The sequence below is a fragment of the Callospermophilus lateralis genome, chromosome 12 (genome assembly GCF_048772815.1).
Source record: "Callospermophilus lateralis isolate mCalLat2 chromosome 12, mCalLat2.hap1, whole genome shotgun sequence".
NCBI classification, from domain to species: domain Eukaryota; kingdom Metazoa; phylum Chordata; class Mammalia; order Rodentia; family Sciuridae; genus Callospermophilus; species Callospermophilus lateralis.
Genome location: NC_135316.1, coordinates 52,584,032 through 52,604,231, shown reverse-complemented (window position 1 = coordinate 52,604,231; position 20,200 = coordinate 52,584,032).

Genomic DNA, 20,200 nt, shown 5'->3' with positions numbered 1-20,200 from the left:
AAGCAATCATGGAGTTCATGACATCATGAAAGTACCTCAAACAATATGTCTTGAATTCCAACTTGTCTCAAATAAAGATTTAGGCTCAATGTTACTATCTACTTTTAGCAGTCTGTAGTTAAAAACATTCCAATTGAGGCTTTCTGGGCATAGAGCTCAGTTTCATATTCATGAACAGAAAGCATGCACATGCTGCCACTCTTGTACCATGCAGAGTCTCCTATGGAAGGACCAGAGAAGTTTCAAAACTCCACACTAAATTGAAAGTTTTCAGTTCAAACAAAGAAAGGTCAATGGTTTCCCATTTGTCTAACAGTCACAAGGAAATTTGTTATTTTAGTTAATAATAATATCAAAACAATTTTATTCACACACATTTTTAAGTTTTAAAATTAAAGATTATGTATGACAATTAGAGATCTTTATATAATCTTAGTACCTGAAAATATTACTAGAGCTTGGGCATGAGGAAAAAAGGACTGTAGGATAATATAAGTAGGATGCAGTTCATTATAGCTAGTAATTAAATAGGAGTAAAATGTTTTGGTGTGGTATTGCACATAGAATGATTATAGCTAATAATAATATGCTGTATATTTTTTAAAAAGGTAGAGAAAAGGATTTTGAAATTTTGTACAAGAAATAAATAAATTTCGAGTTGTTTAATAAGTTTCTTTTGGTAATTTTCTATAATGCTGCTTTACATTCCTAACTAATGAAACTGGATCAGTGGCTCAAAATTAGTTCAAAAAGCATGAAAATATCTATGCAAATAGCAAAATAAACAGTATAATTTATAAATGCAAATTATGAACAGGAGCCTTCTGTGAATTTCTATCTGCTGAGACAAACAAATCTGTAAGTGTGATTATCTTACACAAGCATATTTACTAGTCCCAACAAAGAACTTAAGTAGTAATTGGAAGTTATAATTTAAAAAATTCTAACTATTAACTTTCTACATCTTAATATGTTATCTCTTAAAAATTTATGACATATTGTCATGAATTTATCAAAGTTTTCATATCATATTTAAATAAAACAGATTGAATTCAATGACAAAAATAATTCTACAATTTTTCCAGAATAACTTTAATATAATATTTTCTTTCCAAGCCAATAAATGGAGACAAACTAAGTATTCTATTATTGATTAATGGATAAATAAATTGTACACATGCATCATGAAATATTATTAAACTATAGAAAAGAATAAAATCCTGTCATGTTTGTGATAACATGGATAGAACTGAAGATCATTGTTAAGTGAAATAAACCAGACACAGAAAGATAAGTGCCCCTTTATTTCTCATTTATGTTTAGAATATAAAAAGTTTATCTTCTAGAGGTGGAAAGTAGAATGTTGGTTACTATGCACTGGGAAAAGTAAGGAGGAAAGGAATAAGGACAGATTGTTCAATGGGAATTGTTATAATTAAATAAGAGTAAAATGTTTTGGTGTGGTATTGCACATAGAATGATTATATCTAATACTAATATGCTGTATATTTTTTAAAAAGGTAGAGAAAAGGATTTTGAAATTTTGTACAAGAAATAATAAATGTTTAAGGAGATGTGTTTAACTGATTTAAACATTATATAATGTATACATTGTTGAAATATGCATCATACTCCTTAGTATTATATATACGTATCAATTAAAATAAACTTAATAAAAATAAAATATTATTTTCCACTATAAAATTTATTCATTTGATCTTTTAGCAGAGAAATAAGATTAAAACTACTATACTATATTTTATATATCAGCAATTATACTACTACTGAACTTTCATGTCTGTAAAGATGGCAAGAGTCACATACATAGTGAGTAACAGAACATCTTTTATGTATTATATAATTAACAAGTGCATATTATATGGCACAGAAGTACTACCAGGAAATCTTCCTAGCAGGTGTTTTACTTTCAACTTTACAAGACTATATATGTATATACCATGGTATGTGCATAAATCAGCTATTCATTTTTTTTGAAAATCTAAGAAAATGTATCTTTTAATTATATCTATTGCAATATCATCTATTTGAAAATAATTTTTGTTTAGTAATTAAATTTTTGTTCATTCCATTAAACTAATTTAAAATGTCACAGAGAAATAGTCAAAATATGCTCATTCCTACAACATCGTTAAATAGACTATCTTTTTCAAAGAAGCTGTTGTTCATATCCTTGCATATATTGACACTGTGTAGTGTGGTTCTATCTGATATACTCTACAAAGAGAAAGCACTTTGTAGTTGAGAAGCTAGTTGAAAGTCCTACTTCATTTTTAAATTAAACATATAACACCTCTGGACAAAATATGGTTATATAGTTTCTGATAGAGAATTTCCAATGGTAAGAATTTTCACTTGTTTCAAAGGTAGCACCTCAAATTTTTAGATGTTTCTGAGTTTTATAAACCTTATTCTATTTGAATGAATTCTACTACCTACCTTTTAAAAACTTACCATGTGGGATTACCATGGGAGGTCAGGCCCATCCCAGATCTGCCCACACCTACTTGCACAGAACCCAGGTCCAGGGTAGGTCTGAGTTCTACCTTCCCACCACCTGGGAGCCTAAGTCTAACACACTTCAATGTTGGGACACTGCAGTCATTACCATAGCCTTCCCCACACAGTAGCCCCTAACTTTTTGACAATGGACAGGAACTAGAAGCAGTTGCATCTAAGAGCAGGCATCCCAAAGACAGTGTGAAGCCCACCCTTTCAGCTGAATCTTTGTAATACATTGCTTCCATCTTGGGGTATCTCAACTACTATCTCAATTTACCTAGGTTAATGCCACCATCACCTTTAGTTGCAGTAGCATACATTGAGGGACACCAGCAGGTTCTGGAAGCCTAACATTAAGGTGAGGTACAATCTGCATGGGTACTACAAGAATATAGAGTAGAAACTATAATATCTCAGATCCAAACTGCAAAAAAGGAAGACACATAGATACATTGAAAAAAAAAAAAAAAAAAAAAAAAACAAGGGAAGAAATTGCCCCCAAGACAAACCAGGACATTATAATAATAGAACCCTTTGGCCGCAAAGTTGATGAAATATCAGAAAAAGAGTTCAGAAGGTTCATATTTAAAATTATTTGTGAATTAAAGAATGACCTAAATGTGCAAATACAGGCAAAAATTGATCACTCTAACAAAGAGATAAGAAATCAAATACAGGAGCAAAAGATTACTTCAACAAAGAGATAGAGATCCTGAAAAAAAAAGTCAGAAATCCTTAAAATAAAGGATACAATAAGCCAAATAAAAAATTCAATACAAAACATAACCAACACACTAGATCACTTGGAAGAAAGAATGTTAGATAATAAAGACAAAGTATACAATCTGGAAAATAAAGTTGATCACACATTGAAGATATTAAGAAACAAGGAACAGAACATGCAGAAATTATGGGACAGCATCAAAAGACCAAATCTAAGAGTTATTGGGATAGAGGAAGGCACAGAGTTTCAAACCAAATAAATGCACAATCTCTTCAATGAGATAATATCAGAAAATTTCACCAGCATGAAGAATGAATTGAAAAACCAAATACAAGACACCAAATGTACAAAATTACAACAGATCTACACCAAGGCACATTATAATGAAAACGCCTAGCAAACAGAAAAAGGATAGAATCTTAAAGGCCGCAAGAGAAAGGAATCAGATCACATATAGGAGAAGACCAATTTATATCTCAGCAGATTTTTCAATTTTTCAGATTTTTCCAGACCTTCAGAGCCAGGAGATCATGGAACAACAGATACCAAGCTCTGAAAGAAAATGGATGCCAACCAACAATCTTCTATCCAGCAAATTTAGGCTTTATGTTTGATGATGAAATAAAAACCTTTCATCATAAGCAAAAGTTAAAAGAATTTATAATTAGAAAACCTTCACTACACAACATCCTCAGCAAAATATTCAAGTGACAAAATAGAAGACTCCATCAGAAGTCTACCAACCAAGAAAAGCCCAGGACTGGATGGATACATAGCTGAATTCTACAAGACCTTTAATGAAGAACTAATACCAATACTCTTCAATTTATTTCAGGAAATAGAAAAAAGAGGGAACACTTCCAAACTCTTTCTATGAGGCCAATATCACCCTGATTTCAAAACCAGGCAAAGATACACCAAAAAAAGAAAACTTCAGACCAATATCTCTAATGAACATAGATGCAATAATTCTCAATAAATTCTGTCAAATTGAATACAAAAACTTATCAAAAAGATTGTGCAACATGATCAAATGGGAGTCATCCCAGGGATGCAAGGTTGGTTCCACATACAAAAATCAATAAATGAAATTTATTACATTAATAGACTTAAAGAAAAGAATTAAATAATCATCTAAATAGATGCAGAAAAGCATTTGACAAAATACAGCACCCCTTTATGTACAAAACACTAGAAAAACTAGGGATCACAGTAACATATCTCAATATTGTAAAATCTATCTATGCTAAGCCCAAGGCCAATATCATTCTGAATGGATAAGAATTAAAAGCATTCCCACTAAAAACTGGAACAACACAGGGGTGTCCTCTTTCACTACTTATATTTAACATAGTTCTTGAAACATGGGTCAGAGCAGTCATACAGATGAAAGAAATTAAAGGGATACACATAGGAAAAGAAGAACTCAAATTGGCACTATGTGCTGATATGATTCTATACCTGGAAGACCCTAAAAGTTCCACCAGAAAACTTCTAGAACTAGTAAGTGAATTCAGCAAAGATTCAGGATATAAAATCAAGACCCATAAATCAAAGGCATTTCTGTATATCAGTGACATATCCTTAGAAAGGGAAATGAGGAAAACTACTCCATTTACAATAGCCTCAAACAAATAAATACATAAAATACTTGGGAACCAACTTAAGGAAAGAGGTCAAAGATCTGTATAATAAAAATTACAGAACCCTAAAGAAAGAAATCAAAAAGACCTTCGAAGATGGAAAATTCTACCTTGCTCTAGGATAGGCAGAATTAATATTATCAAATTGAGCATACTACCAAAAGCACTATACAGATTTAATGCAATTCCAATCAAAATACCAATGACATTTCTCAAAGAAATAGAAAAAGCAAGCATGAAATTCATATGAAAAAATAAAGGACCCAGAAAAGATAAAGCAATCATTAGCAGGAAGAGTGTAGCAGGTGACATCACAATACCAGACCTTAATCTATACTACAGAGCAGTAGTAACGAAAACAGCATGATATTGCCACCAAAACAGACTGGTAGACCATGGTAGAGAATAGAGGACACAGAGACTAACCCACAAAATTGCAATTATATTAGACAAAGGCACCAAAAACATGCATTGGAGAAAAGATAGCCTCTTCAAAATGGTGCTGAAAAAAACAGAAATCCATATGCAACAAAATGAAATTAAAACCCTATCTTTCACCATGCACAAAACTCAACTCAAAATGGATCAAAGACTTTCGAATATAACCAGAGACCCTGCGTCTAATAGAAGAAAAAGTAGGTCCTAATCTCCATCATGTGGGATTAGGCCACAACTTCATTAATAAGATTCCTTTGGAACAAGAGTTAAAATGAAGAATCAATAAATGGGATAGAAAGATAAAAAGTTTCTTCTCAGCGAAAGAAACAATCTTTGAGGTGAATAGAGAGCCTACATCTTAGGAGCAAATTTTTACCCCTCACACATCAGATACAGCACTAATCTCTGGGATATATAAAGAACTCAAAAAGCTAAGCACCAAAAAAACAAATAACCCAATCAATAAATGGGCCAAGGACCTGAATAGACACTTCTCAGAAGAGGATATACAATCAATCAACAAAATATATGAAAAAATGTTCATCATCGCTAGAAATTAGAGAAATGCAAATCAAAACTACTCTTAAGATTTCATCTCACTCCACTCAGAATGGCAGCTATTAAGACTAAAGACAACAATAAGTGTTGACTAATATGTGGGGAAAAAGGTACACGCATATACTTCTGGTGGGACTGCAAATTGGTGCAGCCAATATGGAAAGCAGTATGGAGATTTCTTGGAAAATTTGGAATGGAACCACCATTTGATCCAGCTATCCCTCTCCTCGGTCTATACCCAAAGGACTTAAAATATCATACTACAGGGACAAAGCCACATCAGTGTTTATAGCAGCACAATTCACAATAGTTAAATTTGGAACTAACCTAGATGACATTAAGTAGATGAATGGATAAAGAAAATCTTGTACACAATGAAATAGTATTCAGCAATAAAAGAGAATAAATTCATCACATTTACAGGTAAATGTGTGGAGTTAGAGAAAATAATGCTAAAGTGAAGTTAGCCAATCCTAAAAAACAAATGCCAAATGTTTTCTCTGATATAAGGAGAATGATTCATAGTGGGGTGGGGCAGGGGAGCATGGGAGGAATAGATGAACTCTAGATAGGGCAGATGGATTGGAGGAAAAAGGAAGGGGAATGGAGTTAAAAATGATGGTGGAATGTGATGGACATTTTTATCCAAAGTACATGTATGAAGAAATGAATTGGCATGAATATACTTTAAATACAATTAGAGATATGAAAATTATGCTGTATATGTGTAATAATTGTGATGCATTCCACTGTTATATCTAAATTTTATTTATTTTTTTAATTAATTTTTATTGTAGGTTGTTCAAAACATTACATAGTTCTTGATATATCATATTTCACACTTTGATTCAAGTGGGATATGCACTCCCATTTTTACCCCATATACAGATTGCAGAATCACTTCAGTTGCACAACCATTGATTTACATATTGCCATTTTGCTGTCTGTTGTATTCTGCTGCCTTTCCTATCCTCTACTATCCCCCCTTCCCCCCTCCCCTCCCCTCTTCTCTCTCTACCCCCTCTACTGTAATTCATTTCTCCCCCTTATATTTTTCCTCTTTTCCCCTCACTTCCTCTTGTATGTAATTTTGTATACCCCTGAGGGTCTCCTTCCATTTACATGCAATTTCCCTTCTCTCTCCCTTTCCCTCCCACCTCTCATCCCTGTTTAATGTTAATCTTCTTCTCATGCTCTTTGTCCCAACTCTGTTCTTAGCTACTCTCCTTATATCAAAGAAGACATTTGGCATTTGTTTTTAAGGGATTGGCTAGCTTCACTTAGCATAATCTGCTCTAATGCCATCCATTTCCTCCAAATTCTGATTTTGTCATTTCTTAATGCAGAGTAATACTCCATTGTGTATAAATGCCACATTTTTTTTATCCATTCGTCTATTGAAGGGCATCTAGGTTGGTTCCACAGTCTTGCTATTGTGAATTGTGCTGCTATGAACATGGATGTAGCAGTGTCCCTATAGTGTGCTCTTTTTAGGTCTTTAGGGAAATGACCGAGTAGGGGAATAGCTGGATCAAATGGTGGTTCCATTCCGAGCTTTCCAAGAAATCTCCATACTGCTTTCCAAATTGGCCGCACCAATTTGCAGTCCCACCAGCAATGTACAAGAGTACCCTTTTCCCCACATCCTCGCCAGCACTTGTTGCTGTTTGACTTCCTAATGGCTGCCAATCTTACTGGAGTGAGATGGTATCTTAGGGTGGTTTTGATTTGCATTTCTCTGACTGCTAGAGATGGTGAGCATTTTTTCATATACTTGTTGATTGATTGTATGTCCTCCTCTGAGAAATTTCTGTTCAGGTCCTTGGCCCATTTGTTGATTGGGTTATTCGTTATCTCATTGTCTAATTTTTTTAGTTCTTTGTGTATTCTGGATATTAGGGCTCTGTCTGAAGTGTGAGGAGTAAAGATTTGTTCCCAGGACGTAGGCTCCCTATTTACCTCTCTTATTGTTTCTTTTGCTGAGAAAAAACTTTTTAGTTTGAGTAAGTCCCATTTGTTGATTCTAGTTATTAACTGTTGTGCTATGGGTGTCCTATTGAGGAATTTGGAGCCCGACCCCACAGTATGTAGATCATAGCCAACTTTTTCTTCTATCAGACGCCATGTCTCTGATTTGATATCAAGTTCCTTGATCCACTTTGAGTTAACTTTTGTGCATGGCGAGAGAAAGGGATTCAGTTTCATTTTGTTGCAAATGGATTTCCAGTTTTCCCAACACCATTTGTTGAAGATGCTATCCTTCTTCCATTGCATGCTTTTAGCCCCTTTATCGAATATAAGATAGTTGTAGTTTTGTGGATTGGTTTCTGTGTCCTCTATTCTGTACCATTGGTCCACCCGCCTGTTTTGGTACCAGTACCATGCTGTTTTTGTTACTATTGCTCTGTAGTATAGTTTGAAGTCTGGTATAGCTATACCGCCTGATTCACACTTCCTGCTTAGCATTGTTTTTGCTATTCTGGGTCTTTTATTTTTCCATATGCATTTCATGATTGCTTTCTCTATTTCTACAAGAAATGCCATTGGGATTTTGATTGGCATTGCATTAAACCTATAGAGAACTTTTGGTAATATCGCCATTTTGATGATGTTACTTCTACCTATCCATGAACAGGGTATATTTTTCCATCTTCTAAGATCTTCTTCTATTTCTCTCTTTAGGGTTCTGTAGTTTTTTTTTTTTTTTTTAATTTATTTATTTATTTTTTTTTATTTTACAGATAATATTTATTTCACTTATTTTTTAAATTTATGGATATAAAATTGCCCATAATGTTGTCTTGGAACTCATGTTCTCTGAATCTGTAATTATAACCCTTTTCTCTTTTTTTTTTTTTTTTATTGGTTGTTCAAAACCCTACAAAGCTCTTGACATATCATATTTCATACATTAGCATACATTAGCTTCAAGTGAGTTATGAACTCCCTTTTTTTACCCCAAGTACAGATTGCAGAATCACATGGGTTACACATCCACATTTTTACATAATACCATAATAGTAACTGTTGTATTCTGCTACCTTTCCTATCCGCTACTATCCCCCCTCCCCTCCCCTCCCATCTTCTCTCTCTACCCCCTCTACTGTAATTCATTTCTCACCTTGTTTATTTTCCCATTCCACTTACAACCTCTTATATGTAATTTAGTATAACAATGAGGGTCTCCCTCCGTTTCCTCTATTCAATATAGTTCTCGAAACACTGGTTCTGTAGTTTTCATTGTATAAGTCTTTCACCTCTTTTGTTAGGTTGATTCCCAAGTATTTTATTTTTTTTGAGGATATTGTGAATGGGGTGGTTGTCCTCATTTCCATTTCAGAGGATTTGTCGCTGATATACAGGAATGCCTTTGATTTATGCGTGTTGATTTTATAGCCTGCTACTTTGCTGAATTCATTTATTAGCTCTAATAGTTTCTTTGTAGACCCTTTTGGGTCTGCTAGGTATAGAATCATGTCATCTGCAAATAGTGATAATTTGAGTTCTTCTTTTCCTATTTTTATGCCTTTAATTTCTTTCGTCTGTCTAATTGCTCTGGCCAGTGATTCGAGAACTATGTTGAACAGAAGTGGTGAGAGAGGGCATCCCTGTCTTGTTCCAGATTTTAGAGGGAATGCCTTCAGTTTTTCTCCATTCAGAATGATGCTAGCCTGAGGCTTAGCATAGATTGCTTTTACAATATTGAGGTATGTTCCTGTTATCCCTATTTTTTCTAGAGTTTTGAACATAAAGGGATGCTGTACTTTGTCGAATGCTTTTTCCGCATCTATCGAGATGATCATATGGTTCTTATTTTTAAGCCTATTGATGTGGTGAATAACATTTATTGATTTCCGTATATTGAACCAGCCTTGCATCCCAGGGATAAATCCTACCTGATCATGGTGCACAATTTTTTTGATATGTTTTTGTATCCGGTTCGCCACAAGTTTATTGAGGATTTTTGCATCTAGGTTCATTAGAGATATTGGTCTGTAGTTTTCTTTCTTTGAAGTGTCTTTGTCTGGTTTAGGAATCAGGGTGATGTTGGCCTCATAGAATGAATTTGGAAGTTCTCCCTCTTTTTCTATTTCCTGAAATAGCTTGAAAAGTATTGGTATTAGTTCCTCTTTAAAGGTTTTGTAAAACTCTGCTGTATACCCATCCGGTCCTGGGCTTTTCTTAGTTGGTAGTCTTTTGATGGTATCTTCTATTTCCTCAATTGATATTGGTCTGTTTAGGTTGTCAATATCCTCCTGACTCAATCTGGGCAAATCATATGACTTAAGAAATTTATCGATGCCTTCACTATCTTCTATTTTATTGGAGTATAAGGATTCAAAATAGTTTCTGATAATCTTCTGTATTTCTGAAGTGTCTGTTGTGATATTGCCTTTTTTCATCCCGTATGCTGGTAATTTGAGTTCTCTCTCTTCTTCTCTTCGTTAGCGTGGCTAAGGGTCTGTCGATTTTATTTATTTTTTCAAAGAACCAACTTTTAGTTTTGTCAATTTTTTCAATTGTTTCTTTCGTTTCGATTTCATTAATTTCAGCTCTGATTTTAATTATTTCTTGTCTTCTACTTCTTTTGCTGTTGTTTTGCTCTTCTTTTTCTAGGATTTTGAGTTGAAGTATTAGATCATTTATTTGTTGGTTTTTTCTTTTTTTAAGGAATGAACTCCAAGCAATAAATTTTCCTCTTAGAACTGCTTTCAATGTGTCCCATAGATTCCGATATGTTGTGTCTGTGTTTTCATTTATCTCTAAGAATTTTTTAATTTCCTCCTTGATGTCTTCTATAACCCATTGATCATTCAGTAACCTATTGTTCATTCTCCAAGTGATGCATGATTTTTCCTTACTTCTTTTATCGTTAATTTTCAATTTCATTCCATTATGGTCAGATAAGATGCATGGTATTATCTCTACTCCTTTATATTGTCTAAGAGTTGCCCTGTGACATAATATATGATCTATTTTTGAGAAGGATCCATGTGCTGCTGAGAAAAAAGTGTAACTGCTTGATGTTGGGTGGTATATTCTATATATGTCAGTTAAGTCTAGGTTATTAATTGTGTTATTGAGCTCTATAGTTTCCTTATTCAACTTTTGTTTGGAAGATCTGTCCAGTGGTGAGAGAGGTGTGTTGAAGTCTCCCATGATTATTGTATGGTGGTCTATTAGACTCTTGAACTTGAGAAGAGTTTGTTTGATGAACATAGCTGCACCATTGTTTGGGGCATATATATTTATGATTGTTATGTCTTGTTGGTGTATGGTTCCCTTGAGAAGTATGTAGTGTCCCTCTTCATCCCTTTTGATTAACTTTGGATTGAAATCTATTTTATTTGATATGAGTATGGACACTCCTGCTTGTTTCCGAAGTCCATATGAGTGATATGATTTTTCCCAACCTTTCACCTTCAGTCTATGTATATCTTTTCCTATCAAATGCGTCTCCTGAAGGCAGCATATTGTTGGGTCTTGTTTTGTGATTCATTCTACTAGCCTGTGTCTCTTAATTGGTGAGTTTAAGCCATTAACATTTAGGGTTATTATTGAGATATGGGTTGTTCTTCCAGCCGTATTTGTTTATTTATGTTACTAAACATGGTTTGTTTTCCTCTTTGATTATTCCCCCACCCTTTAATGTACTACCTCCCGCTGTTGGTTTTCATTGATATTTTCCATTTCCTCTTCCTGTAATATTTTGCCGAGGATGTTTTGAAGACATGGTTTTCTAGCTGCAAATTCTTTTAACTTTTGTTTATCATGGAAGGTTTTAATTTCATCTTCCATCCTGAAGCTTAATTTTGCAGGATACACAATTCTTGGTTGGAACCCATTTTCTTTCAGTGTTTGAAATATGTTATTCCAGGATCTTCTAGCTTTCAGAGTCTGTGTTGAAAGATCAGCTGTTATCCTGATTGGTTTACCCCTAAATGTAATCTGCTTCCTTTCTCTTGTAGCTTTTAAAATTCTCTCCTTATTCTGTATGTTGGGCATTTTCATTATAATGTGTCTAGGTGTGGATCGCTTATGATTTTGCACATTCGGCGTCCTGTAGGCTTCTAGGATTTGGGATTCTGTCTCATTCTTCAAGTCTGGGAAGTTTTCTCGTATTATTTCATTGAATAGATTGCCCATTCCTTTGGTTTGGACCTCAGTACCTTCCTGTATCCCAATGACTCTTAAGTTTGGTCTCTTTATGTTATCCCATACTTCTTGAATGTTCTGCTCATGGTTTCTTAACAGCTTTGCTGAGCTGTCTATGTTCTTCTCCAGTTGAAATTCTTTGTCTTCATTGTCTGATGTTCTATCTTCTAAGTGTTCTACTCTGCTGGTAGTATTCTCAATTGAGTTTTTAAGTTGGTTTATTGTTTCCTGCATTTCCAGGATTTCTGTTTGTTTGTTTTTTATAACCTCTATCTCCCTGTATAATTGATCTTTAGCTTCTTGGATTTGTTTATGTAATTGATTGTCAAAGTGGTCGAAGTGGTCTTTCATTGTCTGATTTTGCTGTCTAATGTCTTCCTTGAGACTCCAGATCATCTGAAGCATGTATATCCTGAATTCTTTATCTGACATTCCATCTGCTGCAGATATTACCTCTTCTAAAGTTGAGTTGACCTGCATTGCTTGTGGTCCTTTCTTTCCTTGTCTTTTCATATTGATCGCGTTTCTTTCTGCTTGGTGAAACTGTTGTGTTATTGATTTTTCCCCCTATATATTTATATTGCTCTTGTATAGCTGCAAAGTCTCCCTCGCAGGCTTTGGCGGTGGTTCTGCCCCTCCTCCAATTGAGGCAATGTGCCTACCACGCCGGGAGGCCGCTGTGCCTGTACTTTCGATGGGCCTGTTCTTTCGGTGGTCACAGGTCCGCCAACCTTGCAGGCGTGAGCAGCGGCTTTGCCCCTCCGCTGGCCACTAGGCCTGTTCTGTCTGTCGGTTGCAGGTCTGTCTACCTAAAAGGCGCTGGTGGCGGCTCTGCCCCTCCCCCAACCGGGGCGATGTATCTGGCGGGCCACTGGGCCTGTTTTGTCAGTGGTCACGGTTCCGCCTACCTTGCATGTGCGTGGAGCAGCTGTGTCCCTCCGAGAGTTTCTGGGCCTGACCTGCCGGTGGGTGGCAAGTGCACCTACCTTGCAGGCGCGGGGGTGACTCTGCCGCTCCGCGGGTCACTGGGCCTGATCTGCTGGTGAGTCGCAGGTCTGCCTAACTTGCAGGCACCCGGCGGCTCTGCCCCTCCCCCAACCGGGGGGGGGCGATGTGTCTGGCCGGCCGCTGGGCCTGTTCTGTTGGTGGTCACGGGTTCAGCCTACCTAGCAGGCACGTGGGGCAGCTGTGCCCCTCTGCAGGTTTTTGGGCCTGACCTGCTGGTGGATCGCAGGTCTGCCTACCTTGTAGGCTCGGGGGGTGGCTCTGCCGCTCTGTGGATTGCTGTGCCTGTTCTGCTGGTGGGTCGCGGGTCCGCCTACCTTGCAGGCGCCTGGCGGCTCTGCCCCTTCCCCAACCGGAGCCATGTGTCTGGCGGTCCACTGGGCCTGTTTTGTCGGTGGTCACGGTTCCGCCTACCTTGCACGCGTGTGGAGCAGCTGTGTCCCTCCGAGAGTTGCTGGGCCTAACCTGCCGGTGGGTGGCAAGTGCACCTACCTTGCAGGCCCAGGGGTGGCTCTGCCGCTCCGCGGGTTGCTGGTCCTGATATGCTGGTGAGACGCAGATTTGCCTACCTTGCAGGCGCCTGGTGGCTCTGCCCCTCCCCCAACCGGGGCGGGGCGATGTATCTGGCTGGCCACTGGTCCTGTTCTGTCTGTGGTCAGGGTTCTGCCTACCTAGCAGGCTCGTGGGGCAGCTGAGCCCCTCCGCAGTTTGTTGGGCCTGACCTGCCGGTGGGTGGCAATTGCGCCTATCTTGCAGGCCCAGGGGTGGCTCTGCTGCTCCGCGGTTGCTGGGCCTGATCTGCTGGTGATTCGCAGGTCTGCCTAACTTGCAGGTGCCCGGCGGCTCTGCCCCTCCCCCAACCGGGGCGGGGCGATGTGTCTGGCCGGCCTCTGGGCCTGTTCTGTTGGTGGTCAGGGTTCTGCCTACCTAGCAGGCTCGTGGGGCAGCTGTGCCCCTCCACAGTTTGTTGGGCCTGACCTGCCGGTGGGTGGCAAGTGGACCTAGCTTGCAGGCCCAGGGGTGGCTCTACTGCTCCGTGGTTGCTGGGCCTGATCTGCTGGTGATTCGCAGGTCTGCGTAACTTGCAGGCGCCCAGCGGCTCTGCCCCTCCCCCAACTGGAGCGATGTGTCTGGCAGTCCACTGGGCCTGTTTTGTCGGTGGTCACAGTTCCGCCTACCTTGCACACGCGTGGAGCAGCTGTTTCATTAGTGCCTGGGCACACTCTCCTTGTTTGCCTCCCTCAGGCCCTAAGTTTGTAGAGCTTGGGGCTGAGAACCCCCAGCAAATTTGCTTACCTTCTGGTAGCCACACCCCCGTATCTGATGCAAGAGACCTCAGTTGTCAGCACTGGTGGGAGCGGTAGCCGTGAGTCCCACGCCGAGGCGAGTCGGTGCAAGAGACCTCAGTTGTCAGCACTGGTGGGAGCGGTAGCTGGGAGTCCTGCGCCGCGCGGTTCCCGCCGGCTCCTGCGCCAGCGCCGCCGCGGCTCCCACCGGCTCCCGTGCCGCCCTCGGTCTGGCTATTGTGCTCACAGGAGAGCTGGGAGGGGCCCTTAATTTTTCCCTGCTGATCTATAGCTGAAAGAGCTGTTATCAGTCAAAAAACAAAACAAAACAAAACAAAAAAACAGAGATGATGACGTCAGCTCTCCAAGATGGTGGCTGCTGGCTTCCTCTGTGGTCTGACCGATGTGGAGAACCGAATTGGATGGCTTCCTTCCCTGTCTCAAGCCCAGAATTCAGCTCTGAGTACAGTATTTGCACAGCTGGCGGGAGCCTGCAGTATTCGTAGCGCTGTATCTTTGCATTGTTATCTTACCGTCGTTTCCCAGCGAGCACCGCAGACTCTGGCCGCGGGGCGAATTGCTGCATACGCAGCGTGACCCTCCGTGCGGACAAATCTCTCGCGTTTGAGCTCCAGTAGCAGGTCCTTATGCAATGGAAATCCTTCCTCTAGGTTTCGGAGCACCCCAATTTTGCTGGAAATTCCTAACAAGCTAGCTTTTATCCATTCTACCTTGTCTTTTTCCTGCTCAGTGACGCAGTACACGGGGGTGCTGCACTCCTTTCGCAGCCATCTTGAAAAAACCCCTATATCTAAATTTTAAAAAATTAATTTTAAAAAACTTACCATCTAAAACTTTCACCTCTAATTCTTGAATACAAACAGGCCATCTCTAGTTCTTGGTTTATAGTTTTTATCAAAGCAACTGGAATCTGCCAATACAAGCAATCTTATCTTAGAATAAAAGCAATCTATACTCAGAGATTTGTGATATGCATGAATTTCAAAACCAAGATTTATCTAAATAACACCAATTGTATCAACAGCAATGTTTAAATTTCAGCTGTAACTTTAATGGCAGATATTGCAAAAAGCACATTTTTTGCCACTAGTCCTTTGGACCACATATCACCTTGTTTTTTTTTTTTTCCAAAGTTTTCTTGCCAATTAGTCATTGTGCATCTGCTATTTAGCACATTCACAGACAGTAAAGCATGCACCTGAATTACCCCTTATATTCCAGTGACAAACCTATGTGACATTTGAAAAATGAATAATCAGTACAGAAAACTGGTCAACAAAGATAAAAATTCTGGAATTAAACAAGAAGTCATAATGCTGAAAGTGAAATTTGAATCAAAAGTAAGTGGAGTTTTAAAAGAAATGAATGACCATTCAAATGTCATTCATTCAAATGATATTGCCACTGTTTGAGAGAATTTTGATTGGCAGACAAAAAAATTTAGTGAAGGAAAACATATGAACATACTTGACAAAAGTGGTTATACCTGCGAACAAACACAAACATACCAGGAGCACTAATATTGGCTAAACTTCACATTAAATGAACTCTTGAATGTATTTCACAACATCAGATGCAAAAGATAAAATGATTCCTCACAGGTGATTTCTCAGATAACATTGTTTAAGAGCTCTGATTATTCTGAAGTTGTAGAGTGAAGATTTTCTAAGATATGGTTTATAAGACATGGCAACTCAAGTGGGCTTCTCTGTATGTGATCAGATCTCTCTGTACTATATGTTCACATTATTGAATATCTACTTATTATTAATTATTTATAAAACTAAGGGTTAGATACATTTAAAAAAATAATACTATATTGTCTGGTTTATCTCCAAAACTAAGATATTTGGGTATCAATGGGTCTGCTCAATGCTCTTAATGATATGTGCTATGTTTTATTGCTGAGGACTTATTAAGAGGATGTGCTATATAAGTTTGTCCAAGATTTAGAAGAAAGAGAAAAGACTTAGGAACATATAGCTTATTAAAATAATTATTTTATTAAGTAATTATTATTTATTATTTACACTCTTTAAAAATGATTAAATAATATTTGACATATACAATTATGAATGCAAACCAGTAGCCTTTGGGCAACCTAAAATATAAAGAAAACAAAGGGAAGAAACATATATTACTGACACCTAATAACACATGTATGTATTAAGAAACAGGTCAATTCTTTTGAAAATTATCAGTTCAGAGTCAAAAGAAGAATGCTGAATATTCAAGAACCTATATTATAAACAAAAATAAAATAAGATCATCATCTGGCCCTGCTATACACATCTCACTCATTGTCTCAACTTAGAACAAAGTAGTTCCTGTGGGAAGGAGGCAGAAATAAGTGGAAGGCATATTGTCTTCCTCAGGGAAGTCACAAGACACAATTAGGAGTCTGAGGACCTGTACATTAATGGATGGATGGACAGCAGTTGTGTAATTATTTTCATTATGAAAAGAATAATCTATCTTATAAAACCTGTAATATAATTTCATTTTTTGAATGTGGTTACAAAACAGAACACTCATGGAATTCTATGTCGTGTATGTGTGTGTGTGTGTGTGTGTGTGTGTGTAGTATGTATATTTTTCCCCAAATTGAAGTTTTCTATTAGAATAGCAAATTTACCTTGAGAAAATCAAAACTGCTATACCAAAGAAACAAATTTAGGAAGTTGTTTAGCAAAGTTCCTTTTGTGTCCCCTCCTTTTTATGTTCCTCAAATTTGCTTCTCCTTGCTAAACCTTTTCCAAGGTTTTACTCCTTTCTGTTCTGCCCAGCATTCTTAATTCCAAAGAGAAGCCTTATCTGTGTAGTTGAGCTGTTAACAGCTAAATAATATTTCTTCAGAGTTACAGAATCTAGAACATTTTGTAACTCCCATAATGTCCCTCCATTCCATAAGTATATCAACTTGTGCAAAGCACATAAATATCTACATTTTAACTTGAAGAAAACTATATGTATAATTTTAGAAAATACAGAAACTAACACTGAGTGGGTAGGGGTTAGTCAGCATGTTCTGGTTCGAATCAGGTGGGAAAAAGAGACACACCCCATGTATTATGAAGACCCTACGGAACACGTAGCTATAATTTCATTGTATCTCCATTTGGATTCTTAAAATCCCTAAGATGGAACTTTGAAGATATTAGTCCCTTCATTATTGGTTAAACTTAAATTTGAACTTTTATATTTTTATTTAGAGAATATTATTTTATTTGTGAGCTGTCAAAAGTTGCATCTAACAATATTAAGCAGTGAAGAAGGCTTTGTTGAAGAGGATTACAATGGGGGAGAAAGATAGAACTCAACTGTGAGCAGAGGGTATTATCACAAATTTGTAATCCCAGCATCTTGGGAGGCTAAGGCAGGAGGATCATAAGTTTGAGGCCAGCCTCAGCAACTTAGTGAGACCCTGTTTCAAAAGGCAAAATGAAACCAACTGGTATGTAGTTCAGGGGTAGAGCACCCCTGAGTTCTATCCCCAGTACCACCCCCACAAACACACACAGTACTTGAGTCTGCTTTAATAGAAGATAGGAGGATTTTTAAGTGTTGGGGTGAGCTATTGGAAAAGTAAAGTAGAAAACAGGAGCATGAGGTAAATTGGTACCATAGCTAGAGGCACTTATATTGAATTAAAAAGGTTAGAAGCTGTGACAGGGAGAGGAGGGGGAGGAAGCTAGCAGGAAGAGTATTAAAGAAGGAAATTAGAACATGAGATCATGATCAAAGCAAAAACCAAAAACACTACTCTCTGGAAAGGGAGAAAAATCATGTATCACGGTGAAAGTAAGAACTGTAAATAGAATTTTAAAATGCCTAAAAAAAGATGATTAATAATCAAAAGTTTTTTTAAAAAATATGATTCTCTATGAAATACCAAGCTACCTGCCGCTTAATTCTTTCAAATAATGAATGAAAACCTTCCAGAATTTTGTGATAATATACTGCAATTTGTTAGAATATTTAGCTAGATGATGTCTTAATTTCCTCCACATTAGGGTTCAAATGTTTTGGTCTTTCAAATTATAGAAATGGAAAGAAATATTCCAGATGTTCTCTGGACTACTATATAAGGGAATTTTCATGTTAGTATTTTTCAAAATACTCCTTGTTTTAATATTTTACCACTATGTATGAAACATATATGGTTATAGGAATTAGTATACCAACACATTACAGTTTTAGAACAAACTATTTAATACTTGGTTATGAAGCCAAGCCAATGGTACAGTTGTAATTGGTAATTATGATATGACTAATTCCAGCCTTTATAAAACAGAAGAAAACAAAACACACACACGATTCTTATTAGTTCAGTGGATAAAGAGCAAATACCACTTATAAACTCAATTACCATTACTCTATCATTTTTTTACTATATTGAGTCATACAAAGTATTATGTGCAAGTCACTGTGACATTCCTTTTGAGTTTAAGCTAATGACTATAATTTAATGTCCTCTGAGTTTAGAAGTTATAAGTACAGGAAATATTTTGTTTATCTTATGAAGCCAAAACTTAAAATTTTTTTCAGTAAAATTTATACTTTGAATAGAAGGTAGTGACATACTATGTAATAAATTGTAAGAATAAATCATATTGCAGTGTTCTTATACACAGATATTGTTCTCAAGTTTTTGAGATTGCACATTGAAATATCTTTATAATGGCAGAAAAAGGAAAATAAGCATACTTTAAATTTGAAAGCACTTTGATTTGAAATACTGTTATATTTTAATGAACATATTGTATTTGTTACATTTTCACTTATGCCTTTGACATCTTTTCACTATACAGCATATATAATAACCTTAAGAAAACTCTTAATGGATAGTTCTAACAGTGAAAAATTGCTTTTTTTGAGAAGATAAGTTATTTGAAATTTACAAGCTCCATACTGGCTGTTTGAATTTTATCTCTATTGGTATTATACAGGAATAAAGCAGTCACAATCATCATAATTAATTTCTGTTGAGTGGATATTGTGTGACACTCACTGTACAATAACACTTTACACATATTATCAAATCCTTCAGGAAACTTTGAAGTTTATTTTTTTTTCATACTCTACTTTTCTCCTTCCCATTGTAGTGATAAGAATATTGAAGTTACATCAAATAAATAGAATTGTTTTGTTATGAGTAAAGCAGGTATCTTGATTCTTAATAATTACAATGCTGAGTGAAAAACAATGAGATATGGAAGGACAGTAATTAACTTAAAATGAAGCCAGACTGAAAGGTAGGTTAGGCTCAATTATAAGGGGTTTATATTCTATGGTAAAATGCCAGATATCATTCTGAAGGTGATGGAGAACTGTTTTAGGCATGTGAAAATTGAGTTGCACATTTAGATTTTAATGAGCAAGATAGAACAAGTGCCATTATATTTAAAAGTCATAAGTGCTACTAAGAAAATAAAGCAGGCAATAGGACAGAGTGACAGATGGTGATGACATCGGGGAACTTAATTTGAATATTGTAGTTAAGAAAGATTTTTTTGAGATGACATTTGAGTAGAAACTTTAATAAGAGAGGCATCTGAGCTGAGACCTAAATGTTGAAAATTAATAACTCACTTAAAAATATTGTGCAATAGAATTGTCAGTAGTGGTCAGAGCAAGATTGGATATAATGAGGTTATAAAGAGGTTAGTGTACTTTTTTTTTTTTAAGAAAAGCAAAGTTCTAGTGTCCATGAGCATAATGAAAGTGAGGAACCCTTGCAGAAGTAATGTCTGAGCTAAAGAGAAAAGTGTTGGGTATGTCTTTATGGACACCATTGTTAGGAGTTTAATAGTATTATAATAGCCGCAAGAGTGGAAAACCAAAAGATG